A 27,858-nucleotide genomic window follows, 5' to 3' on the forward strand; every position below is an offset into this window, starting at 1 on the left:
ATTAGAGTTTATTAGAGTAACTAATTATCAGAGTAATAATTAACTAAGTGTATATACACACACATGCACGTGTACACTAATATATATAAGTACATCTGTAAGTAACTAAATAAGTAACTAACTATTAGAGTAACTAATAACTACTTCTAACAGTTATTACCTGTACCAGAAAAATTCTAAGAACATATGAAATAATACTTTCCCCAGAATACCTTCCTCACCTGCCGAAATTCCATTGTTAGGGGATTCCTGGAGTCAAATTTTTTGTTTCTCTTTGTATTTGTTAAAGACTTGATGGATTTTTCTTACATTGTCTAATAAGGCAGAGAGTACTGTAGCTTAACTGTGTATTTTGTGGGTTCTGAAATATACTGCTCAATAATTTCATTTAATGTCTTATAAGTATTTTCTTAATAAAATGATGAAAACTTCTGTTCCCTGTTCAATGTCTCCCTGCTATCTTTTGTCTGCCAAGCTGTAAAGGTCCAATTTATATATTTTTTTCTTTACATTAAAATGGAAATGTTAAATACCTCTCTTAAAATAGGAACAATTCCATTTGGGGGGTGATTCTCTCTCTCTTTTAATAGTAGAGAAAGCATACACAGCTAGCATAGACAGTTTAAGTTGCAGAGGAATCTGATTGCAAATGTAACTATTGAAAAAATGCTTAGTTTTTTTTTTATAGATTACTTTGAAAAACAAAATATTTTCTAATTTTTACATCAGAGTTGAATCTCTTTTAAGTTCCCCTTTGAAACATTGTTCAAATGCAATATTATATGTTATTGTTACTTCTGTTTACTTTTTTTAGAAAATAAGGAACTATTCATGCATTTTCCATTTGTATTGCAAGCCTCAGGAGTTTGGCAGTGTGTGAAACAGAAAGATAACCTACAGCACTTCAGATTCAAGAACCTAATGTACCACAGAATTGAAAACAGACAATATTGATAAAGATGGAGGAAAACAAATAGCTACAGTGAAGACAAAAGTGCAAGCAGACAATGTAATCAGTGTATTATTGCTACTTAATTAAAAATAAATGCTTAATTTACTTTCAGAACTAAATGAAGATTCTGTGATGAAACTTAAAAGGGCTTGTCTGTTTTAAAGAGTAGGCATGTGTAATAAATAGGGTTACTACCAAATGAAAGGCTTTCCAGAGTTTCTAAAACTTCTAAATGAGCCTGGTCAGGAATTTGGGTGAGCTTGCATCAATGTGTAGTCTCCAAGTAAAATGGAGAGGTTATGGAACACCTCAAAACAACATACATTTTTTACTTCATTTTAACTGTGAGGTTTTGAACTGGTAATTATCTGAAGAGTAGAAAGCATACTTCTGAAAATTCATGAAGTGAAGAGAAAAAAAGGGAATCAGCTCCAGTAACATATTAAGTGATATTGTTGGATATTTTCTGACACCTTATAACTGTGACATGCTAAAAGTGCTGCTTTACAAACGGTGAATAAGCTGACCCATGCTGCTTTTACATATCTGCTGCATTGGCTATGTCTTACAGACACAAAACTGGTGTATGGATTTCTTTCTAAATTATTGTGTTCTTAGTACTGGGCATATCTACAAGCACTTTCAAACTTGTTGTTGTCTAAGGTACCAAGAGCAGTTAGAATTTCTTTCACTCAGGCTATTTTGTATCTCAGTGGCAGCCCTGTTAATATTATCAGGTATATCACTAGAAGCCCTATAGAGTTTTCCAGCCTTTCAAATGCTGCAGGATTTCCATCTGTCCAATGGACTTCTCTATTTACATTCTTGGATAAATAAAGGAGTCTAGCCTATTTTCTTTAACAAAGGCCAGGAATCATTTGCTGTATAATAGTTAGACTCAACTGAAGTGTAACTAAAGCTTCTCTTCAAAGATCTCTCACCACATGTTCTCTACCTATCATTCCCTGTATTATTTACTATTTTGTAGGTTTAATTGAGGCATTTCTTACACCCAGATGGCTTGTTAGCCTGGTATTAAGTACATTTGTAAGAAACTAAACATGGGTTTTCAGTGCTAAGGTGATGTGTTAAATACTTCTCTGCTTGCTGGATGTTTTGGCATATACATACTTCATGTTGGTATTTCAAAACATCTCTCATCATAGCTAGCAATTTCTAAAACAAAGGTGGGATTTCATGTATGTGAGTGGCAACATAAATTTGGCATCTTCTGAAACAAAATATACAGAAATTTTCTCAGTGAAGTGTACATAAATGTATGTGGTTTTGAATAAAATTTCCTATTCTTTAAGTTCCAGTAATAGGAAATATGTAATTGGATGTAGCTTGCTTTTTATTCTTTTGCTTTATTTCCTTACCTTTCTAGCAATACCATAACATAGCAGAATGGTACCAGAGCTTGCTATTTATCTGCAAGTGTTTTCTCACTAAATAATTATTGTTTGAAACCTATTGCACACTCTGAATAAATAATATGATTCACAGAAGAGCAGATCTGTTAACTAAATATCTATGAAAAACTATCACATTTTGGCATGCATAAAAAAACCCCAAATAATTATTGTTCATGGTTTCTCAATATTCTCATTTGAAGATAATTTCCCCCTATATTTTCTCGTCAGCCATGGAATTAATGAACAACAAGAGAATACTAGATAAAAAGTATTAAATTGTTACTGTGACCATAAAACATACACTTCATTTTTAGACTCTTTCAGTGCAATTAGAAGAGGGACAGGAGATTCAGGTATACACTTTGCTTTCTCAGGAAGCAATAACATTTCTCAAGAAGCAGTTTTATATTTAGGAAATTCATTAAATACAGTGTTTTAATGGCCGCAGATTAAAAAAAGGAAAAAAAGTCAAGTCCTTCATTATTGCACTGGATCTAGCTGCGATGGAGTTAATTTTCTTCATAGCAGCCTCTATGGCTGTGTTTTAGTTTTGTGACCAAAACAGTGTTGATAGCACACCAAAGTTTTAGCTATTGCTTAAAAGTGCTTGCACAGCTTTAAGGCCTCATTCTGCCCCCCAACAAGTAGGCTGGGGGTGGGCAAGAGGCTGGGAGGGGACACAGCTGGGACAGCTGACCCCAACTGACCAAAGGGATGTCCCACAACATATAACATCATGCCCAGCAATAAAACCAGGTGGAGTAAGCAAGCAACTGGGTAGGGACTTACCTGCCAGCTGGGGTCAACCCACCAAAATTATCATTTAAACAAAACAAAAATTTCACCAATACTCCTATATATACTCTTTTAATAGAAAGGTGTGAGACTTATTTATACTAACACAAGGTTCTGTCCACATCCTTGATTTGCAGTACTCATATTTGACCTGCATTGAATTGCATTAGTCTCTGGAAAGTTCATGATTTTATATGTAGTGATGTCTTCTTTATTATTTTGTAGAATTTCCATTTTCTTCGATGTGTCACATTGAAATATGCTCCCTTTCCTGAATTACCTTTTATATAACTGTACTGCCTAGGGGCCCTTGTCACAGTCTAAGTCTCCCTTGAGCAGCACAAACACTGAACAAAAAGATGAACTTATCCCAGACGTTTCACAAGCTAAGTACAAAAGAAGATACTACAGACTGATGCAGGAAGTCTCATTTGGAATACAAAGAAGCAGAGAGATGGTGTTGGTCGTGATGTTAGGTATTTGTTTTGGTGAACAAGTTCAGTTTTTTAACACTTAACAATATAAATGTTAAGAACAAACCCACAGGATAATGACACTGCTTTTCAGATATTTGGGGGGGGGCAGGGAAGAACAAGAGGGATAAAAGAGGTAAAAGAGATTCATTATGTCAGTTATTTAGTACAGGTCATAAAGGCCCTGTTGTAGCATACTTATTTATAAATGAAGAAAATTTTAAAAATAAACCAATGAATGTGGCTGACTCACTGATTCGGAGCTTTTCAAAACAAGAAGTCACTTTATAGATAAGGACTAGGATAAAAAGGCCAATGGCCACACACACACTCCAACAAAATCTTTAAAACTAAAATTTCTTTTGGAATAATTCAGTCCGAAAGAAATGTGATGAAATATTATCTCAAAAAGATGGATGAAAATATTTATATAAAAATATTAATTTCATTAAAATGATGCTTAAAAAACCAGACAGGTCAGGTACTGTACAAACAACAACATAATCATATTTCTATGTGTGTGTGTGCCAAGAAGAATACAGTTTATTTGATTTGTACTTGTGACTCCATGATAGCTCTAATCTTTTACATGCACAGGCTTTAAGAAATGGATTGTTTTACTGATACACATCATTTTTTTTGCACTCTTATGAGCTAAACAATAGAATCTCCAATTGCAAGTGTCAAAAGGTAAGTGTAGGTGAACTAGCTAAACTGTGAAATATGGAATATGTTATTGATTAAACAAGTAACTCTGTCACACTGTTTACAATTGCCAGACAATTTCACAATGAAAAAATACATAAGGTCAGTATCATGATTGAAAGGAAGCTGGGGACATTTATTATCTAACCCTTCTGCCAGGATATGTCACATCACAAGCATTGCCATCACACTCTCCAAAAGTGTTCTGAAGGGGCAAAAAATAAGAGAACAAATATCAGTTTCAATCTTATCTATGTTTTTGACCCTTATATGAACATTTTTCACACAGTATGAAACAGTATGACCTAGTAAAAGATCAATAACAAAAGTCAAACGTCACTAGGAATCACATCTTTCTTTACTTTTAAAGCTGGTAAGGCTTTATATTTCTACACTGACAAACTGCAGACGGATTATGAAGCTGCATAGAAAAATTTATATAGCTTTTCCTTGGAATCAGAATCACGCTAGTGGCTTCAAAAGACTTTTCTAACACTTAAAAAAATCAAAATAGTAAGAGGAGGAGGAGTCTGTAGTGTGAAGAGAAAATTAAAAAAATAGAGTGAAATCCAAGTAACTGGTTATGTGTTAAAAAAAAAGGAAAAAAATTAAAAAATCTTCAATTTGTGAATTAACTATTTCCTCTTACATCAAAATTGTACTCTTCTTGTTAGGTGATCTAGCATTTTTGCCCCAGAAGGTGAAAGTTAAGTACACTTTTCCTGTGAATCTATATATGCCCACAAACTCATGTACTGTAATGCTCAATTTTTTTGTTGTACTTAGTGCTTGTTAAAGTATTCTGTATGACTTTCCAATTCATTGGAATGACATACAGTCCATTTTCAAATCTATAAATTAAATTAGTTATGATTTAGCAGTAAATATTTTTGGACTTGAATATAACACTATTGGTAAGTTCAAATGGTAAACCCCCCATGCTATCCACTTGTTAATTGCTACCATAGCAAAAAATACTTTTCAGATACTATTACTGTATACATACATACATACATGTACACACACACACAAACTCACACACAGCTGTGTGTGTTTTGTGTATTGTACTTACACTTGAATAAAATCTAAGGGGTTTTAATACTGTAGATTGGTTTTTGCAAGCTCTTAGCCTAAAAGATACATTGAAAAGTTTCAGACAACTTCAATGGAATAAAGTTATGCCCAGAACAAACACTTTGGAAAACTTTTCCCGTAGTGTGTAAATTTAATCATAAAAATCCATTTTCATATAACATTGTGCTCGTAATAAGTATTAATTTGGGTGATTCAGAGAAGCATGAGTTTTCAACTCTGTCATTTCAAGTATGGGAGCACATCAAGCAATTAGAAATCATGAAAAGTCAGAAGAACAATATTGTTCATTTGTTCACCCTAAAAAAAAAAAAAATCAAAATTATACTTCTACACTATTTCTTTCCAGTTAGTTTTTAGCTCTGAAAGTAAAATCATACAAAACGGATTTATTCTTGATGCTGCATTTTTGAGGTGGTGAATGTATCTAGAACAGTTAATGTAATCCACTTTTTTTTCCAGTATCACAGTGGCTGGGAAAATGTTGGCAGCTAATATAATGTGTCACATCCCTCTCATCTAGCACTAACAGCATAAGCTTGTGGCAGATGGATTACAGCACACGCCCGTTGTGAATGTTCCTAATTTTCTCAGTTCTTGTATGCAGCTGAGGCATGAGGTAGAACTGATCTGTTTCCTATTATTATTAATAAATGAGACAGATTAGGAGAGGTTATACAAGTCTGGTAATATTATAGAAAGAGTGGATGTGATCCATGAATTTGCATATTTTAAAGGATAACACATAATATAATATTTTGAAAATTATTAATTAACACTAGCAATGGGAGAATAATGTCATGGGAAAAAAAGATATTGTAGCTGCTGCCAAACTGACTCGTCATTTTAAAACAATAAAAACAAAATGTTTTTTTGACAGGTAGGAAAAAATGCTTTTGCTATAATACAGAACAAATGGTTGGGATAACAAAACCCATTACAGTGCAAAGGTACAATATTCTGGACTTTTTTCAGAGCTTTCTGATTATTCAGACGGAAGTTATTTGGTACATTGATGTGTTTTTTAATTAATCGTTGTTGCAATCTGTGTAGTTGGAAATGAAGTACAAATTTCCTTATCACCTTTTTTTTTTTTTTTTTTAAGGGCAGATTTTTCAGTGCTTAGAATCAGATTTTCAGAACACTACTGAGATTGGATTTTACAAAAAAAGTTCAATTCCTACTAGGTTCCCAAATAGGGACACAGTCCAAAATTCTCAGCATCTAAGTGTTTCTACTGTGACATCATCTGGCAGATTTAAAAATAATAAAAATAAAAAACCTTGCAAATGTCAGCACTGATCCTGTTGAATTACTGATGCAGTGTATGTTTGTTCTACTTGTGAAATACTTAAAAAATCAGATTAGGAAAAATAAGACACTGAAAGTGGTCTTGAAGTACCAGTGAAATATAACTTAGATAGTGTAGTATTTAGTGTTTAGAGACAGGATAGACATATGTCTTGAATTAAGTAGTGAAGTTGAATATCAAATATCAGGCTGTTCATCCTATAGATAGAAAGAAAGACTTGCATTTCAAGTTACTTTTTAAAGATCACATCACTTTTTAACATTTGCATTGCTTGTGCTTTCCTCTTGAGTATAAGTTTTCATTACCCTTAATTACATAATTAAATTACCATAAGATCTATCGTTTTGTTGAAATGATACTTATCAGTAGTTTTGATATACTTCAGTTTAACTTCCTCAGTGTTTTAATCATTTGATACAACTTTGCACATATCCAAATTTAGATAACCATAATTTGAAACTCAAGTTTCTGTTCTATTTGCACAAAGAAAACATAATTTCTGCTGCTTAGAATGATGCTGATAATCCATTCCTCAAATGCTAAGTTGCTAAGTAATCTAGGATTTGTAGCTAGAACATTTAATCTATTTCAAAGACAAGGTCCTGAAGCACAGGGGATGTCTCTGTGCAGTCCATGTCTAGGTTTTAGACGCCTTCCAACCCTTGAGTATTGCTTAAGTTTTCTTCAATATGGCTGTTTCTCAAAACAGGAAATCAAGCAATTGTAGGTCTATAAGAAAAAATTGACAATATGAATTCAGGAGTGACAGCAAATCTGTACCACTGAATTCAATCTCTTTTCATTTTTACTACGCTTAACAATATGTTTACACATGAGTTTTTCTACATATCCCATGAAGTCCACACATCTGTGTTTCAAATCATAGCTGCAATAAGACCGTTGGGTGGGCAGGCAGGGGGAACCACAAAGCAGAAGAAATCTTTGCTCCACAGCATCATCTACACATATCTGTGTTAGAACTCTCTGTCAATTTATGAATTCAAGTTATCATTGATTTCTAATCTGATTCTGTGCTCTTTCTTCATGAGGTTTTCAAGATGCAATTGGACAGGGTGCTAGATATTCTCATCTAGGCTCCCCTTTCCATGAAATGTTGGACCAAGTGATCTTTTGAGGTCCCCTCCAACCTGGGCTATTCTATGATTATATGATTCTACATACTACTGGTTCACCTGTTTTTTAATGCTTTCCACAATAGATGAAGTATGCTGAAAATGAGGGTTTCTTTGTCTGAGGATTGCATAAAGATACTCCATAGTCAGAAAATTACTGATTTTGACACAGAGAGTGGGAAGTATTCATCTCAGCTAGCTGTAACCATCTGAAAATTAGATGTTTAAATTTGAAGTACCTATCTTCACAATCAGGTAGAAATAGACTCTTTAAAAGTGCAGTCTATATCAAAAAGAAAGATGTCTGGGGTCTTTCTAAAAGTATCTAAAAGTATCTAAAAAAAGATACTTTTAATTTAGACATCTCAGTTAAACCACAACACACTGCTCTTCTTAAACACCTTAGGTTAGCGTATTTTTGAATTTATCTTTCTAAATCAATTAAATCAAATTGATTACTTTTTCAATGTTTTGCTTTTTCTAGGAAACTGAAGGACTAAAAAGATGACTAATAATTTTTGAAAAGTTTGTCTCTAGCTGCATAACTGAAACCTCCCTTCCTCAAATGTTTACGAGTGTAAACGATGTTCTTTTACATCTATAGCTGTTAGCAGGATCATGTCATTTGGTACCTAGTAATATTTTTGTCTTTATGCCTTCTAATTAATAGTTATATAATGCGAACATTGTTATTGTGTTAGATAAAGAGAATAAGCATATATTGCATTAGATAGTGTGATTTATGGACTAGCCCTTAAGTAAAAGTATTAGCATACATGAATGATTGTAATTAAAACAAAAAGTCTATTTTAGGTTTCTGGCAATCAAGCACACAAACACAAGCCCTACTTCTGTGCTCTGAGTTTTCTGTGATGGAGTTGTAGCTCTGTATTACATGACTGGTTGTCTTTTAAAAATCAATTTAATAGTTGTGAAAGCTCTTAGAATCACAATACTGGAAAATTAATCTCTCTACCAACAGAACAGATACAGCAGGGGCAATGATGGAGTACAGTCTTCAACATGTGGTCAAAGTCACTTTATATCCTTCTAACAAATTCAAGGGCAACAGTTATAAGCTGCTGGTAATCTTAGACAAATGGCACAGTGCAGAGAAGTGTAACTGCTAAAGTAATACCGTTTTCTTGCATTAATAAGCTCTGATTTTGTGAACTTCCCAAACACTCTTAGTAAAGTATAAAACATAAACACAGATCAATATTCTCATGTCTGTTTGTGTAATGTAAAAATAAACAAGGAAACAAAAAAAACCCAGACTCTGAAGCTGGCTATAAAAACATAATGGTTTCATTTACCAAGGAAATAGTTTCATACCAAAAATGCTACATCGTAATAAAACAAAGTGTTAAAGGAAAATTAAAAAAAAGCAGATTGTAACAAAAGTTTAGAAACCTGTTTTATCTTTAACTTTTTGGTGACCTTCTCTTGCACCTGGTAGACTAAAAAAGAATAAGAAATATGAGAAGGCAAATCATGGCCCCTTGTACTTTAACCAGCACACATATTAAAATGAGGGAGGATATTTTGTCTGAAGGAGCTGTCGGTGTTTAGAGCAAAAGGTAACAAACAGACAAACTTTAAGTACATTAAAACTAATTTTAGATTTAAAAAGTTCAGATGCCATTTCAATGACTAGGAGCTCATAATCTTTAAAAACTGAGCAGTCCTTTCATTGCTGTTAGCATTTCACCATCATTAATAGAAATGGATTATATATGGAACAGTGAAACCTCTAGGAAAAAAAAAAAAAAAGACAGAATAAAGGAATAAAGTTTGCCAAGCTGAGCCTGGGGACAGTTTAATTCAAATCAATGAGACCTTTAAAAGTGAGGAAAAAAGCATCAAGTAATAAATTAATAACAAAGAGGCTGCATTTTCAAACCAGCTTAGGAGGAACTGAAAGTCTTTGATGTCATTTCTTAAAGAGATGAAGGATCGGATTTGCTAACAATGGCAGTCACATCACATAGGAATCACTCTAAACATAAACAGGACAACATCCATCAAAGAATCTCCAACATTCTTTATCCCTAAAAGAGATTTGATCATTTGGAGGCTTATTCTGTAAAGATTTCTGCAAATATTTAACCATTTTAAATACTGAAATCAGTGCCACTAACACTCTTTTGCATTTAAGGATATCTGCACTTCTTTCCTCAACTGAATGTCTGCTAATTGGTCCTGCTTCTTTCTATTTTTTGTTTTCTTTTCATCATTGCAGGAAGACTAGACACACAAACTTAAATTACACTGCCAGGTGCATAAACTCTACCCACTATTTCTTCACCTGCAAGTCAAGGGGCAACATCTTCTTCTGGAGGAGACAGGCCACATCCATGTTACAAATCATTTGACACTGGATCCCAGTCCAAGTCCCGCATAGTATGCTATAGCTCTAAGATGTAATTATAATGTTTTATATGTTTCTTTCACTATAAAATGTCTGAAATAACAGTACTGAGCAAATCAATGTGTTGTTTTTACAGTAGAAAACTAAGGACATAGCTTATATGACAAAGAGTGTTGTGTAAGGGTGCCGGGATTACTAGAAGGGCACTGAAGGAGTGTGTAGATCGAAAGAGTATAAGCATGATACAGTTCTAGTCATAAGAACCATATTGAAGGTTGTTTTTTTCCACTGGAAACCTGTTCTTTAACTTAAAAATGTAGTCTGGGAATAAACTAACACTCATACTGTATGAATGATAAGGTGATCTGGGTATGGAGAGCTAAGTTCTTTCGCTGCACGAGTAGGTCTTTTGATATTGAGTTCTTTGCCATAAATACATATTTGCTTCATTAGGTAGGAATGCATCCTTTCAACGAATAGTTCCTAAACGTGAAAAAGCAACAGGCAATGTATGATCCCATCTAATCAACCTCAGACACCATTATATAGAGAAATTAGTAAGTTTGTCTACTCTGAATATAGGCCAAAGAAGAACCCCTCTTATTTAATTTTCAATTTGTAATGAATTAAGGCTTCCCATAAAACAGTAAAATGTCCTTTTAAGTTTGCAGTGCAAAATGCTCTAGTGCTGTGGCCTTGGATCTGCTCCAGTTATTTAATTAAATTTTCAGTACACTGGAAAGAACCTAGGAAAAGCACCACTTCTATAGCTATTTGTTACAGCCCTCACTCACATGCTGGGAAACAGGTTTGTGTCTTTGTCCAGCTGGTACTCAGCTGGTCATAAACTGTAGAACGAGTTCAACAAGAATACATAGAGAGAGAGACCTGCCTTAGAAAACAGATGAGTCTGTTCCTGGACAATATATTCTCACAGCATGTGTGAAGGTGGGTTCAACTTCATATTCTAAAACAGTACAGATACAGGGCTAAACCTGACAGTGCAGTTGCTTACCACTCACCTATAATAAAATAAACAGGTTCCTTAAATGCTTTTTTTGTTTTCATAAAAATCTACCTCAGAATTACAGTCGGTGAAAACAGAAGAGATTACCATCAGCAAAGAGAGAGATTTTACTGTGAAAAGACATTTCTTTTCCAAGGTCAATTGTTTGGTGTTTAATAATTCTTCTTTGCAAGTTGGGGCAATGTGTGTGGAGACTATGTCTCCTTAAGTCAAATCACTTTCCTCAAATAATATTGGGCCCTTTTTTCATTATGGTCTGTGTCACAAAAAGTCTAGCAGAGGGTTTCTTGTAAAGGAATACGATATTATTGACTTGCACAAGGGAAAGCAGACTATGATGTGCTCTGTCAACATTCATTGTCTACAGAACAAAATTATTTGTATTCCTTTGCATTGTTTAAATTTTACTGTCTTTCAACTTCCCCTTGAGTTCCTTTCTTTCAAATTAATTAGAATTCTCTCAATTTTTTTTCATCTAGGCTTGACTTTAGTATTAATAAATAAAAACTTCAGATGCAAATTCTGCTGAAAGAAAGCCTAATATATTTGCAAAAATGAGCATCCAGACATTAAAATTGGATAGGTGATTGCCCAGACACATGAGGAAGTAAACAAGCTTGCAAGGGCTGGTATAAAAACTAGATCCACATAGATTTTGTTTTAGACAAGTAAATATGATTTCTGCCATTACTAGTAAAAAACCATAAGCTTTGTACTGACCTGGCAGTGCAGGCACTTAGGGCTTCCCTGCGCTTGCCTTAGCCTAATCTGGCTTTAGTGTACAATAGCAGACAAAGGGGATTGATATTAGCATTTATAATAATATAAGGGTATTATTAATGTGACCTTTCTATTTTAATTAGGACTATGAATGATAGTGCTATTGTAACAGGATTAATAATAATTGCTGCATTTTTATTATGCTGTAAAAATATTAACTGAGCTGTCAATAAATTCTTAGCTCCATATAAATGGCGTGTTCTTTTTCACCTACAAATAGATTTTGAAGTAACTTTGTGGTGAATATTTGTAGGTTCTTTTAAAATATATTTCTTTTAATGAACCTTCATTCATGTGGGCATTCAAAGAGCACTTAAATTCAGCCATGATATTGTGCTTGGAGGCTTTCTTCACAATGTATTGCAGCTTCTCATCTAGAATTGACATTACACCTCATTCAACATCATTCGTCAGTGTCAGAAGCTTTACTGCACCCCTTCTTAAAAAAAAACAAAAAAAATGCCAGTAGCCCTACAAGAATCATAAATCTTCAGAACTTCCTAGATTTCAAATATATTATATATTCTGTCTAGATTTCTAATGTTGCTGTATTCTGTATCAGAAAAGCACGTTATCAGCTATTTTAATATGAATGTACTCAATGACCTAGAAGCTAAAGATGTGCTATTATTTCTCTTTTACAGATGGGAAAATAATGTGCAGAAATGCTCGGTGGGCTGACAGGGTCAAGTGTCTGAAATGAGAGATGGACCTCTAGTCGAGTCTCTGCATTCCATGGCCCTATCAGTTGGTCATCAGACATATATGCAGAAATCAGAAATACATACTTACTAAAACTAAACCACATCGATATCAGGCATAGTAATACTTGTTCAAATAAATGTTGTTTGATTAAAAAATGTTTATAAATTATTTGTTCATTTTAATGTCTTCCAGATCCCTTGCATGCAGGGAGCTTCCTTGATCACACTTATTTCACTTTAAATGAGGGTAAACATGGTTGAAACACAAACCTTTTCAAAATACACACTTCAGTATTTGGCTATCAGGATAATAGGGAGAAACTCAGCAGAGTTTAAACTAGTCAGAAACTTGATTTTTGGACATGGTGCTGCAAGGTCACAGAACAAAATGAAAGAATATCTTCTGAAATACTTTGAACAGTTAATAAATGTTGTTTCTTTTGAGCAAAGAACTGTATATTTTTTTCAGTTGCAGATTCTCTAGATATGGAATGTGTCCAATAGCAAAAGACATCTGATCCAGAAATGTAATGTTAATTTATGATTTAAATTCAGGTAATTAAACATGTTATTAAATTCTGGCAAAATGTTTGACTTTACCTCATTTCATATGTCAATGTGTTACTATGCTATGCATTATTAGGTGAAGAAACACATTAAAACATGTAGCAGACATACAAAAGAATTCTTATAGACATGCCCTTGTTGACATAAATAGCTACAGCAATGGCTGTCAAATACCATTAGATAAAGTTTAGTTTAATTTTGGTTTTAGACATCAGTAATACTGAAATGCTGATTTCTATTTTGAGGGTCTACATACATTTTTTCTTTTTGTTTCAAGTGAATCATTCACCCACTAGAATTTATTTGTATGGAAATATCTGTTTTTTCTTTCATTGAAATGATTGCAAATTTTATCTGAAAAAATATTAACTATTCAATATTCCATATTTGTGGAACTATTTTCTTAAAAATGTGAATGATGATGATTAAACAATTAAATAGTAGATATCGAAATATTTAAGTAAATTAGTTTTGATCCTGAGTAGGTTTAAAACAACTTGCAAAAAAAAGACAATCTTGTATGATGTTTAGAATATTGCATGCAAGTGTTGTTTTGTTTACAAAGAAATGTTAGAAATACTCATTTTTTATATTTATTCTAAGGTATGATATGCCTGGAAATGCAGGCTAAGTGTCACCCCTTCAAATTAGAAGATTGCATGTAGATGCATCTTGTGTCCAAATCTTAGAATGGATACTTTGCTTGCAGTGTTACAAGCTATACAGCAGTTCATAATACAAGAAAGTGTATGAATTCACTAAGTGTTAGATCCCTGAAACCCAATAAATTCCATCTCTGCCTCTCAAAATTTATTTCATAGGAATACACAGAGGATCTTTGCAGAGTCTTTGTTAAAGAGTAACAAATAGACTGATTTTGTTTCATCATGGTGTCCTGTCTATTCACTGAGAGGGTCACTGGATTTTCCTGTAAGCAACAGTAACCATAATATAATGAAACATTCTTTTAAGTAATGGAATGCAGCAAGTTTTTGTTTTGTTTTGTTTTTTTTCAATAGAAACACTGATTCTCTATGCAGTAGAAAATAAACGTGGGTACCTCTAGTGTAACTATGGTTGACAATCCTGGAGAATGGTAGGATAGTACATAGGATTAGAGCTCACTATAGACACAGTATAGACCAGGGATATAGGATGCATATAAAGGATAAGCAAGGAAGAAGTTGAGAGGGAATTTTCCTCTTTATTTGGGACCTCTCTCATTGACTCCAAAATGAAAATGAGGATATGTCTGTTGAGAGTATCCTGTCAAGCTGTATTCTGCATATCATGGAGGGGGTCTGTTACAGACAGTCTGACCAAGAGGAGACAGTGGATAAGGCCTTACAAAAAACAAATAAAAGAAGTCTGACAATTGCTTGGAGGGCAACATAGTGTTGGGTATCGAGGAGGTTTCTAAACCATGCTAGTAGTGGTATCCTCGTTTGTTTGCTAGAAGGACCAACCAGGGGTAATGCCTGTTTGATCTGCTATTCACAAGCAGAAGTGGTGATGAATGAAGCACAAAGGACAACACCGAAGCAATCATCAAGTGATTGCATTCATGATCCAAAGGGTGGTTGGAAAGGCAAGCAGTTGATTGGTGGTTGATTTTGAAGCATATTTGTTGAAAGATCAGGATAAAATCGTCCTGTTGTAAAGGAAAACTAGCAGTTTTTGCAAAGGTCCTCTTAGCTAAGCAGTGAACTTCTTCATCAACTAAAAGACCAAAACAGCACATAGAAGTGGAAAGAAAGACAGGCAATAACAAAGTGCTTAAAGAGCTGGCTGACAGGATTGCAAAACTGCTGTAGGGAGGTGCCTGACAAATGGTTTAAGGCAAATGTTATTTATCTTTAAGAAAGGCAGGAAGGAGAACCTGGGGAACTGTAAGACAGTCAGCTTCACCTATAAAGTCACAAGGTATGTGCTCTTGGAATCCTTTTCCAAACACATAAAAGAAGGTAAGCAGGATTTACCAAAGGCAAGCCATGCTTGACCAAACTGATAAATAATTGACTATGTAGATGTTGGGAGACTGACAAATTCAATCTACATCATGTAGTAAAGCTTCCACAGTATTGTCATTTAAGTTGAGAAAGTATGAGCTAGATGAATGGAGATTTAAGTGGGCTGATACACCAAAATCAACCACTTAATAGTCATCTGGCTATAGTAACAGTCAGAGTAAACCTTTAGGAAATTTGAAAATATACCAAATAAAGTCTGGACTGGGGAAAAGAAGAGTTTACATGCTTGCACTGGTTTTGGCTGGGACAGAGTTAATTTTCTTTGCAGTAACTTGTATGGTGCTATGTTTTGGATTTGTGATGAAAACAGTGTTGATAACACACTCATGTTCTAGTTACTGCTGAACAGCCTCAAGGCCTTCTTTGTTTCTCATGCTGCCTCCCCAGTGAGTAGGCTGGGCGAGCACAAGAATTTGGGAGGGGATGAGCTAGGACAGCTGACCCTAACTGACCAAAGGGATATCCCATACCATATGATGTTGTGCTCAGCAATAAAAGCTGGGGAAAGAAGGAGGAAGGGGGCGCGAGTTATGGCATTTGTCTTCTCAAGTAACCATTATGCATGATGGAGCCCTGCTTTCCTGGAGATGGCTGAACACCTGCCTGCCAATGAGAAGTAGTGAATTAATTCCTTGTTTTGCTTTGCTTGTGCATGCAGTTTTGCTTTACATATTAAACTGTCTTTATCTCAGCTCATGAGTTTTCTTGCTTTCACCCTTCCAATTCTCTCCCCCATCCTGCTGTGGGGGAGCAAGTAAGCAGCTGTGTGGTGCTTAGCTGCCTGCCAGGGTTAACGCACAATGGCCCTTTTTTGAGCCCAACATGGGCTTTGAAGAGTTCAAGAAAATGACAGATTTGATTGGAGTGTGCTAGATGGAATTTATAGCTGTTGTAGCTGTTCAGTTACTAATTAGTAGAATCCTGTGCTTGCCATGGGGCTTGCTTTCCTTACTGTATATTAGTCTAGTGCTTGTTAGTGGCTGCTTTTTGCTTTTGCTGCTTGTTCTGTTGCCTATTATCTTACTCTGCTGTATCTGCAAACATTCTGATAACAGCAATGGCCAGGCACCTGGCCTGGCAGATGACCAGCGCATTACTGCTTTTTCTGTGCTGGTGTACTGGACAGACTGGAACTCCAGTGTGAACACAGGTTGAAGGGACTGTGACCTGTGGATAAGTCCACATGGGAGCAGGTACACCCTGAAGCATCTGTGGATGTGGATAAGTCCACGCCAGAGCAGGTATACCTCAAAGTGTCTGTGGCCATGGATAAATCCACACTGCAGCAGGTGCACTCTTGAAGAGACTATGGCCATGGATAAGCCCATGCCACAGCAGGTACACCTCAAAACAACTGTGACTGTGGATAAGTCTGTGATGCAAGCAAGTGCACCCCTGAAGGGACTGTGGCTCATGGATAACTCCCTATAACCTGCCCAAAGGGACCAAGGGTGAAGACTGTAATGGATATACCTTTAAACTGGTGTAACCCATGATTTGAGTCACATGATACAGGAATTACTATAGCATGAACCACCTGAACCAACAGAGGACAAACCTCACAAGAAGCAGTGCAAGTGCAGCAATGGACAACTTTAACGGATTAAATCCAGAAGGACCTTGACGAACTTGAGGACTGAGCCAGCAGAACCTCATGAAGTTCAGTAAGGACAAGTGAAGGGCTATACACCAATGTAAGATTTATTCATTTATTATTATGCATCTTTACAGGCTAAAAAGTGACTGGCTGAATAGCAGCTCTGCTGGAAAGGACCAAAGATTACACTGAAAGCCACATTTATTATAAGGCAGCAAAGCATTCTGTTTGGGAATAAGGCAAACCACAGATTGGACTACATTTGGATGGATATCATCAGCAGATCATGTAGATTACCGGGGGCCTTGAATACATGACATATGAAGCAGGTTTGAGAGAGCTGGACCATTTTCACCCGTTGAACTGGAGGCTCAGGATAATCTAGTAGTTTCCTACTACTATTTGAAAAGCTACAAAGTTAGTGTCAGTGAACTCTTCTTGGTAGTAGCAGATGATATAACAATGGATAATATCCACAGATTCCAGCTTGGGAGGTTTGGACATTAGGAAGAAACTTTTGCGCTAGGAGATTTGATGGAATCTGAAGATGTTGACCAAAGAGGTTGCAGAATATTCATCCTTAAAGCTTTTCAGGAGTCAAATAGACAAAGTTAAAGCCGACCTGGTCTTGTGATGACAGTAGTCCCAATATGAGTGGCAGGTTGGACTAGATTACCAACATTTCTATGATTCTTTTAAAAAAAAAAGAAAAGAGAGAGAGACTCAGACTTCAACCAGTTTTCTTTATTTCAGTGAGAGAATCGCAAATAATAAGCAGATGCTTGAAAACTGTCTGAAGTTAACAAAGTCTTAACAATTCTGTGAAGAGAAGTTTGTTAGTCTGGATTTCCCATTTATTGGGACACATTCATTATTTCATTGTTCATAGAAGAACAAGAATAACTATTGAATTATTAAGCAGAGAGACATGGATGGAACTGGGCATCAAAGCTGTTCCATTATTTTTAGTCAAAAATTTTCCAAAGGCTTAAGTTGGTTCCTGCACAAAAGAAAGTTATTTGGACAAAACCAATTATTTTTAATGGATAATCAATTATTGCTTAACTTAGTGTATGGGCCTGTTAATTTGATTAATGATTACTTTATTTAAGAGATTTTCTTTTTTTTTTTTTTTTTTTTTTATTTCCCTAGGTGCTGTGTAGTATGGGTGGACAGGGTATGCAAAGGAACAATAAACTCAAAGTAGAAATATTTCAGACACCCAGGCATTTCAAGAGACTTATAAATGGAGGACAGTTCTACCTTTCTGACAGGATCGCTGACTTTACTAACCAAAAATTTACATTAAGCCACTCGTTCATTCTCTAAATCTAGAATTAAGATATGCAATTCTTTGTTTTACTTGGAGAAAAAGAGCTACAAACCTCAAAAAAACAGTGGAGTTAACACTTTGAATATCAGCCTACTAGTCCTGATCTCATTACAATACTATCAATGTGAGCAAAGAGAAAGTATTGAAAGTCTTGAGGAAGACATTGTATTTGAGGAGTTAGTGATCTTGAGCAAGCCATGTCTATTCTCTTGGGGCTTGTATTTAGGGCTTGAAAAGCCGGCATGATAGTGAGTGACCACAGTGTAACCCCCTATATATAACAATGTAAGGGAATGTGCTGGAATACGCTGGATAATTGCTGTTCCTGGGTACAGTTCCTAGATATGTGTAGCTAGATATACTCTGATGGGCATTATGAAAGAGATAACATCCCTACCTGTCAAGACAAGATGTGTAATTTTGTTTGTTACATCAAATGTAAGAAGCCATGGCATAGGGGTGAGGGTGAACCTCTCCACAGATGGGATATGCAGTGTGCTATGGGAGGATTCATCTGAGGTCCATCTGATGCTGCACAAAAGCAAGTTCCTAGTATCTGAAGGGAGGTAAAATTTACTTGCTATCTATATTTTTTTTCCTATTTCTATCTTATTATTAAAGCCATTTTACTGTGGTATTTGCTCTTGTACCTTTCTTATTAAGAACCAGAAAGCACCCTGCACTTCCTCTGGTGCAGAACAGGCATGAACTAATATATACCTCCTGAAGCACATTTTGAGGCCCATATCTCCGAAAAAAACAGTCCAACATCCATTATACCTCAGAAAATATGGGCTCAATATAACCCAGTCAAACCACCCTAATGTTCGTATAAATACAAAATTGGAAAATCTATTCCGTTCTCTGCTTTTCACAGAGTTCTCTTTCTGTTTCAGACAGCTTTCAGAATAATAACAGACATACACAGGCTGGAGGTCTGGATGTTTTACTTCTGTCGAGAAACAATCCCTGGTCACTTGTTACTGCTGGCAGCAGCAGCAGGAAGAACAGTGTATCTGGCTATTAAGATCACTAGAATTACAGTTTAAACCTTAAAAATAACAAATCATTTAACTCTTTTATCAGTATGTTTTTATTTAAAGTTGTTACTGGTATATTTTTTGACTTTTTTCCTATCTTCGACTTTTCTTTAAAGTTTCTCAATTGTAATGTGTTAAATTTCCTATGGAGCAAGTTTGAATTTTGTAATTAATTCCTGCTAATAATAAAAAAAATACTGTTATGCATTATTCTGAATTCCACAGTTTGTTATAACCCTCTGTAAAGGGGTTGATCAGGGTGAAGATATTCAAACACATTTACCTACAGACTGATGCACATGTATCTTATTTTTAATTTCCACTGGCCAGAAATGAAAGGTTTCTGCTTTATTCTAACACCATATGTGGCTCTAAAAACTGTATTAGAAATAAATAAAAACAACAAAAAAGTGTATGTGACGTCTGAGGAGAATGTGGCCTAATGTGTTATAATTTTACCAACCTTAGCAGAAAGGTCACAACCAGCATCGTGACAAAGAGTTAGCAAACTAATAAAAATGAAGCCTACAGTTTTGTATTGCTCATTGGCTGACAGACATCTTGAGATTGACACATTGCATTTTTCCTCAAGGACTGCCACTTTTATTACTTGCCATTGCAAGATATAGTCCAGTGTGTATCAAAGCAAAGTTGTACACATCACTACCATCTTACTTTCATATATCATATTTCTTGGAATTCTTATATGTAAAAGGCATCACTAACGTGTATTGATGGTAGGTGCTGTAATGAGGTTTGAATTCAGTTTCACTCACTGCAGGAAAAATGCATTATGAATTTTTCATTCATACAAAAAGAGATTCTGTTTTCTGTAGTTAATCATAAGAAGGGGAAATAATTTTCTGTTTATTTTCTAAAAGAAAGAACTTTCTGAAGTTGTACATTGCTGCTTTTCTGCTTGAAAAAAGCTTTTTGAGTTTTCCAGACATCATTCATCTTTCAGAATTTTTTCTTTTTCTCTTTGATAGACGTTATAGAATGACACTTACAGGGTTAGTTTTCCCCCTCCCAAATTGCCCTTTTCTCTTTGTTAATAAAATTATCTTTACTTTTTCTTGTGCCAAACAATCTGTTTAAATTGCATTAGTAAGATAGTCTTACAACACAATTTTATTTCTTAAAGTACAAAACAAAGCTACTTAACAGTAGAATAATGCACTTTTATACTCTTGTCTCAGTCATATCATACCAGATGAGATACAAAAGTTGTTTTATAACTAGATCTTTATTTAATGCATGTGGGAATCCATAATATTCACTGGGCAACAAAATTCTACACCAAAACTTATGTATTCAGAAAAAATAGTTCTCTGTAACTACCATTACATTTCCACAACATCCTAGCTAGACTCATAAATTAATTTAGGACCCCATAGACATAGTACATTATGAAAGTTAATGGACAGGGAAAAACATTGTTCTCTTGCCGCCACAAAGACTGTATTCCATTCCTCAGTTTCTTTAGGACATCCATTCTGCTAAGCCTGCTTTCAGCTTCAGCTCTTTGAAGAACCTTCCATATGGCACGAAAACTGTGCTGGAAACCGTCACATGTCAGGAGATCATCCAGTTTGTGTGGTTGCCTCTTCTCCAGTAGCTGGCATTTCCTACAGTTAATAATGCCCTTTTTAATACATTTCTTGTCAGTCGTATCACTGAATATTTACAATATCCTCAAGCTTGCAATCTGTCACTTGAAACTCTGGCCATATTTAAAAAAAAAAAACAACCAAAAACCAAAAAACGCAGCTTTCTGCTGCTTAATGCACTTCAGCATTTCAGAATATTCAAGTGATCTAACATCCCTCTATCCCTTGACATTAAAATCACCTCCCTCATTAAATCCTCTGTAATATTCACTCAGTTGTATCATAATCACCTTGGCTGTCTTCTTCCTTGCTTCTCTTTTTATTTTTCTAGATTATACTTGCCTCACCACCGGAACTCAGTCCAGATTTAAATATGATAAATAGTACAGTGACTGGAAATCCAAATATCAACTTTTGGGACTCATTCACTAATTCTTTCCTTCTTCCTAGGCTGATTTCTAGAAATTTTGATTCAAAAGGATATGGCCCAAATTCCACTTCCTGCAGATGCAAACACCTACACCATAATATAAGAAACCAGACATTAATAAAACTAATTTTACATTAATGCCTAGTTCCGGAAGGAAGCTTCCAGGAGGCTCTAACAAACCAGCAATGTACCAAATGTAAAATACAATGTCTACATTTTTAGTCTCCAGTTCCAAAAGTTTAGCCATGTGATCTTGAGGGAATGGGCCACAGATGGAGTTTAGCATATGAAAAAGTGAATTATTCTTTGTAATAGAGCGTCTCTATATAGCAAGATTATATAAATTGTCATTATCTACAGCCACAGTTAATATGATTCCTTTCTAAAGCTGATCCCATGTGAATGGCATCCTATTCATCAGAAGATCTTCATCAACATGTAGTTTTTTAAATAATTACCATTCATTTTTCCCACAAAGAAAAAGTGCTCTTGTATTAACAGCAGCTAGCAGTAGAGTTGTGTTTATTAATTTGAAGGAGAAAATTTTATCATCTGTACCTTTTTACAGTATGATGACTCGATTCTATACTCTTTTTGATACTTAGAATAATATGATATCTGATCCCAGAACTTTTTTTACTTAAGCAAAATTTCGCATTAGTCCTGATAGGTGCTATCATTTTAAGACATTGTTTAGGAGTTTAAAATCTTTGAGGAGTTTCCTCTCTTTAGGATAAGTCTGAGTATTTTTGCCCTTAAATAGAAGTGAGCAATATAAGTGCTGGTTGATTTACTCCATCACAAATTGATGGAAAAGAAAGTCACAAGGGTCTAGTTGTGTCCAAACATATTAATCGATTGATCTCTGCATCAGCTGTCACATTCTGCTATTTTATATCATGAATGACTTCAAGAAACGTCAGCTACTTCTGTGGACAACAGCCAGGTTTGAACTACAGAACTGCTACAATTCATTATGATTTCAGTCTTGAAGGCAATCACTGTTACATACAGATAAAAAAAAGTTTGTTGCCTCATTTATTCAACAAATATTTATTTTCAAAAACAATGCACTTGCAAACATTTTGAGCTATTCCTGAATTGAGATAAATTTCTTAAAACATTAGACTTGGGAAACTCTCAAAATAGCAGAGAGGGTTTTTTTGGAGAGGGGTTTGCTTGTTTCTTTTTGAGAGGTTGCTTTTTTAGTGTTGGGCTAATTCAGTCTAATTTTTCATTTGACTTATTTTCTTTGATAAGGTGGATTAACCAATGTTCTGGTTTCGGCTGGGACAGAGTTAACTCTTTTCTTAGTAGCTGGTACAGTACTGTGTTTTGGATTTAGTGTGAGAATACTGTTGATAACACTCTGATGTTTTAGTTGTTGCTAAGGAGCGCTTATCTTAAGCCAAGGATTTTTCAGTTTCCCATGCTCTCCAGCAAGCAGGTGTGCAAGAAGCTGAGAGGGAGCATAGCCGGGGCAGCTGACCTGAACTAGCCAAAGGGGTATTCCATACCATGGAACGTCATGCCCAGTATATAAACAGGGGGGAGTTGGCCTGGAGGAATGGATCACAGCTCTGGCATCGGTCAGCAGGTGGTGAGCCATTGCATTGTGCATCACTGTTTTTTTAATCTCAACCCACAAGTTTTACCCTCTTTCCCGATTCTCCTCCCCGTCCCACTGGGAGCAGGGAGGGGAGTGAGGGAGCGGCTGCATGGTGCTTAGCTGCTGGCTGGGGTTAAACCACGACAACGAAAAAATCAGTTATTCACTCTGCTTTAGCACTGCCACGAGGACATGAAGAAACTCCTATAGGTATATATCTCTACCAACTCCTCCAGTGAAATCACTTTAGAAACTCAGACTCAGTGTCTCAGGAACACATGCAATTTAACATTCAGGTTGTAGTTTGACCTCTGTTCCTTCTTTCATTCTAGTATTTATAGGTTTATTAAGAGGTTACCCACTTAGAGAACAAAAAGCCCTCTAATATTTACAAGATAATAAATTGGATCTTCCAAGTTTAAAGAGTCATTTGATTATGAAGTTTTAAAAAGAATTCCTAAGTACTTCAGTTCTGGTGTGAAAATAAAGGATGTTTAAGTTGGCAGTTCATTAATTTGCTTCCTTGGGGCTTTTGTTCTCCTAACAATACCTTTATTATGAACTTCAATGCTCATGTTTTCCTAACAGTGAATAGATGGTGAATTTTCAGTGGAATGTACCTACTCAAAGTGAGACATTCAGAACTGCAAATAGCTGTCTTGCTCAGCATGTTCTTTCTCATTCCTCTTAAAAAAAAAATTAAGATTCATATAACATCTTTATCTAGGAGTCATCTGATTTAAATGTTTGAGTGTCTACCTCGCTTATGCACAGGCCCCATTTAGATGTCTAGCTTACATTCAGACGCTGCTGTGATGCAGCCAGGTGTCTAAATATTTCCATCACTGTCTGCAAAATCATGAATTCTAACTGAGACCAGACCACTTGAGCCCAGAGAAAGGTTAAAGACAAAACTTTTGAACTGGCAGCGAAGTTTGGTTATGAATACAAGCGTACCTGCTCTACATATCTAGTGAGTCTGCAGACAGCACATACAAGGAGGCAGAAGAAAGAGACTGCAAGGAGTTTCTGGCTTTGTCTTATCGTGTGGTTTTTTTCTTATTTGTTTCTCTTTGAAACTTCAGTTTACATCAGTATAGAGAAGGTGTTAGTATACACAAGTTAAGGTGTGGAAGAAGATAGTCAAAAGTATAATTTAGAAGGGAGAAATAGAGTTAGAGATGTTAAAGCCTACATATGCACTGTGATACCCTCGTATCCTAATGTAACTTGAGTTCAGTGTGAACTATGTGACTTAAGAAGTGGGATGAATAGTGAGAGGGATTTGGAGGTGTTGGGGTCTTTTACACAGAATTGCTGACACAATACAATTGTGAAAGTCCTATGTAAACCTGGAATTGTGGCAATATGATGTAAAACCTCTGCTACTGAACAAGAGAGATGATGATGCACTTTTATATTTTCTTATCTATTGTAGTATTGGTCAAAAGACAGGGCATTTTTTTCCCACAGTTAAAATGTTATTTTCTGCCGTAATTGTAACTTGCTAAAGGCTATACAGCTTGAAAAATTTGAGACCACAAATCCATGTCTTTCTTATAGAACAGGGCATTCTTCATGCGGTCAGGAACAGTTCTGAGAAGGAGTTCTGTTAGAATTCCTGGCTTTTTCTTACGCAAATAACAGTAGTAATTTTTATGTTTAGAAAATAATTTTTAAGATGTTTGCATTAGAGTCTAAAAGCCGTTATTTAGCATTGTAATCATTGCTGCCTATCTAACTTGTTTTCTTTAGAAATAAGGTTGTGATTAGAAGGTATCTCATTCTGGTTTTGTATCTTTACGTGTTTTAAAATTTCTCATCTGAGAGTAAGTTTTAGCACTTTAATTTCTGAAAAGAAAACTCTCTGCAAGTCCCTTTTTCATCATCATTGCTCAATCTCAAATCATTAGACTGCATTTAAACATTGCAGTGAAGCCCTACTACAAGCTTTGATCTTGCTCATTTTATTGACTGTACTTCCCACGAAAGAAAGAACCAAAAGGCAAGAACTGTGTTTTGGCAAGAAACACACCACTGTTGTGCTTTCCAGTTATTTGTATTTATGTAGTATTCATTTTCTCACCTGTTTTCTGTCTTCTGTATGTAGAACAAAAACTTGACTGACTTACTGCTGCTTACTATGTACACATGCAGCCCTTATCCACTACTGAAATATAAATAAATAATAACTTTTGTTTCTATTTTAGTTTTCACTACCAAAAGCACAAATAGTGGCATGCTACGAAGAATAGTGGCTTTATTTCCTCAACTTCTTGAATGACTAAATATTTTATTACCAACAGAAGTTAGGTAGCACCAGTAGTCACCATAACAGATAATTTTTGAAAATACAGTATAGCAGAGGAACTGTACATTAAGGATATGAGTCAGCTAATTAGCTTTCTAATGGAATTCACTCAGCTGCAACCTTAACCAGGTTCAATACATAACCTGTTTGTTATTTCAATAGTGCCTTGGAACTATAAAAAGTGGGTTGCGCAATGTGGATGTGGTAATGAAAATACTTATTTTACCTTTGTCTGAGATTTTCAGTACATAGAAAAAGGAATTTGCCTTGCTATGCATTTTCTGATATTGGCTATATCAGCAAGGAGTATTACAGCTCAGTCATACATCACAAGAACATAGAGATCTATGAAAACTGGAATTAATTCTGTAGGCATATGTATTTTTCTCCATGTCCAAAAGCAGGAAATAAGGAGTTCTGAAATACAAGAGGACAGGTGTAAGTGACTCCTGAAGTTTACTGTGGCAAATCAGACCAGACAGAGTCTAGAGAATACATTATTTACTCAGTTCCTAATTTTACAATTTTGTGCCACCTTTTTCATATTAATGTAGAATTTCACACTCTGCTGTTATCTTCTGACAAAAACCTAGCCAGCAATTGTAACCCAAGAGTGTATCACTTATAAATACTTCCATTCCAACTCCTAATATTATTGATGTCAATCATAAACTGGCTTTTTTCTTTCTTTTTTTTCTCCTTCATGATTACAGTTTCTGTCAGCTTCATTATATTCAATTAACACAAAGCAGTAAAGATATACCCTCCAGTCACGATCTCACATGGTTTTCTAAAGCAAGCAAGGTTAATCACCAGTAATAATTATACTGCTAAATGAAGATATTTGAGTTGTACTGCAAAAAGTACAGCTTAAGAAGACTGTCATCTGAACTGATAAAATTGTAAGTGATTTGAATTCAGTGAACTTTGATGTTTGGGGTTTTTTAATTTAATTATCAATAATTATTTAATCACAGTGATAGCTCTTGGATACATCTATCTAGTACACTTTTTACATTTCTGATTATTTCAGCCCATATCAGTAGAGAAATACTAATAAATGAACACTAATAATTTTAGAGCTAAATTTCATTCAGGCTGTCTTTTGATCTGAACTTGATATAATTTGAGTTTGTTATGCTGCAAAGAATATATGTATATATAATTGTTATTGTTGTTGTATAGATTAGGCCTTCACCCACAAGGTAGGATCAACTTTTGGAATTTTGGAAGTGAGTTTATAAACTTATATCATCTCTAGCCCTTATTGTTACAATATGCTGAACCAAACTTCCAACTTCAAACCCTTAAACTCGGCCTACTTCTTATTTCAGGAATTGTTTTTTCTCTACTAAATCTTTCTTTTGCAAAGCTTTTTTTTTTTTTGCTTTTTTTTTTGCTTTTTTTTTCCCTTCACACACCTTTTAAACTGAGATGAAATTTTCCTTAAAGTAGAGAAAAAACAAACTTTGCATGTTTATTTCATGGGAAACCACTGTGATGGTCATGACCACATAAGAGGCTTATAAACATTGTGTTCTCAGTCTGGTTTATGTTTTAAGTGACGTATAAAAATAGATTAATTAGCTTGAGTAATTCAAGTAGTATAAAAAAAGGCATTCTTTTTCTCCTCCAGTTTCTCCCAGAGGGTGGAATAGGCATGGAGATAGTATGGGAGTCTCTTAGCCACGTGGGAATCTTATGAATTATAATTCAAGATATGCAACATCTATTAGGAAACTGTGACAAGAACTGTGACATGAACTGACTGCTGAACAGTCAGCATATCTGTGTTTGTTCACATCACTGTAGTACAAGGCTTCAAGAAGAGTAACAATGTCATCTGTAATGCTTTGGGACACTGAGTTGACTAAAGCTACGGGAAAAAACTCTTGCTTCAACTTTTCTGAAAAGTTATAAGAGTTGGAAAACTCTCCAAACAGAGAATGACATAACTGAAGTGTTGATTCCAATCTCTGACCTTGGGATGAATGAAGAAAGCATTTTAAAGGCACACATAAGGAAGGGAGAGCTGATACTTCTGATTTTCACATTCATAGTAACTTAATGTCAAAAAAGATCAATAATAAAAGAAATTCCATGTGCTGTAGGAGAACATTCTTTGATAATACACAGAATCCTGAATTACTTTGGAGACAGTAGCAGATTTTTGAAGGACTTGAGGAAGGGAGATCGACATATTTTATAATTTTATTCAGTGTATTTTTTATATTCAGTTAAGAGCACTGTGTTTAGTAACCTGTCAAAAGATTGGTTGCAAATGCTGGCATTACATTATGCTCCTTGAAAAAATATATCTGAAAAATGAGATCAAAAAAATCGTTTCAGTTCTGAAAAAGAGTGGTTGAAGAAGAATTTCCTGAGGTCCAGCATTTTAGATGGCAGAGTGCCAGCTGCAATAAAGAAGTGGTAGCCATAATATCTTTACCATTTATGCCTAGGAGTGAAATTCCACCACTTGAAAGAAACCTCCCCAATACTACTAGATGGCAATGCTATTGTCTAAGCAGAGGAGGGACAGATTTATTGAAATGGCAAAAAAGATCTTAGG

This window comes from Gymnogyps californianus, chromosome 1 (genome assembly GCF_018139145.2).
Source record: "Gymnogyps californianus isolate 813 chromosome 1, ASM1813914v2, whole genome shotgun sequence".
Lineage (NCBI taxonomy): Eukaryota > Metazoa > Chordata > Aves > Accipitriformes > Cathartidae > Gymnogyps > Gymnogyps californianus.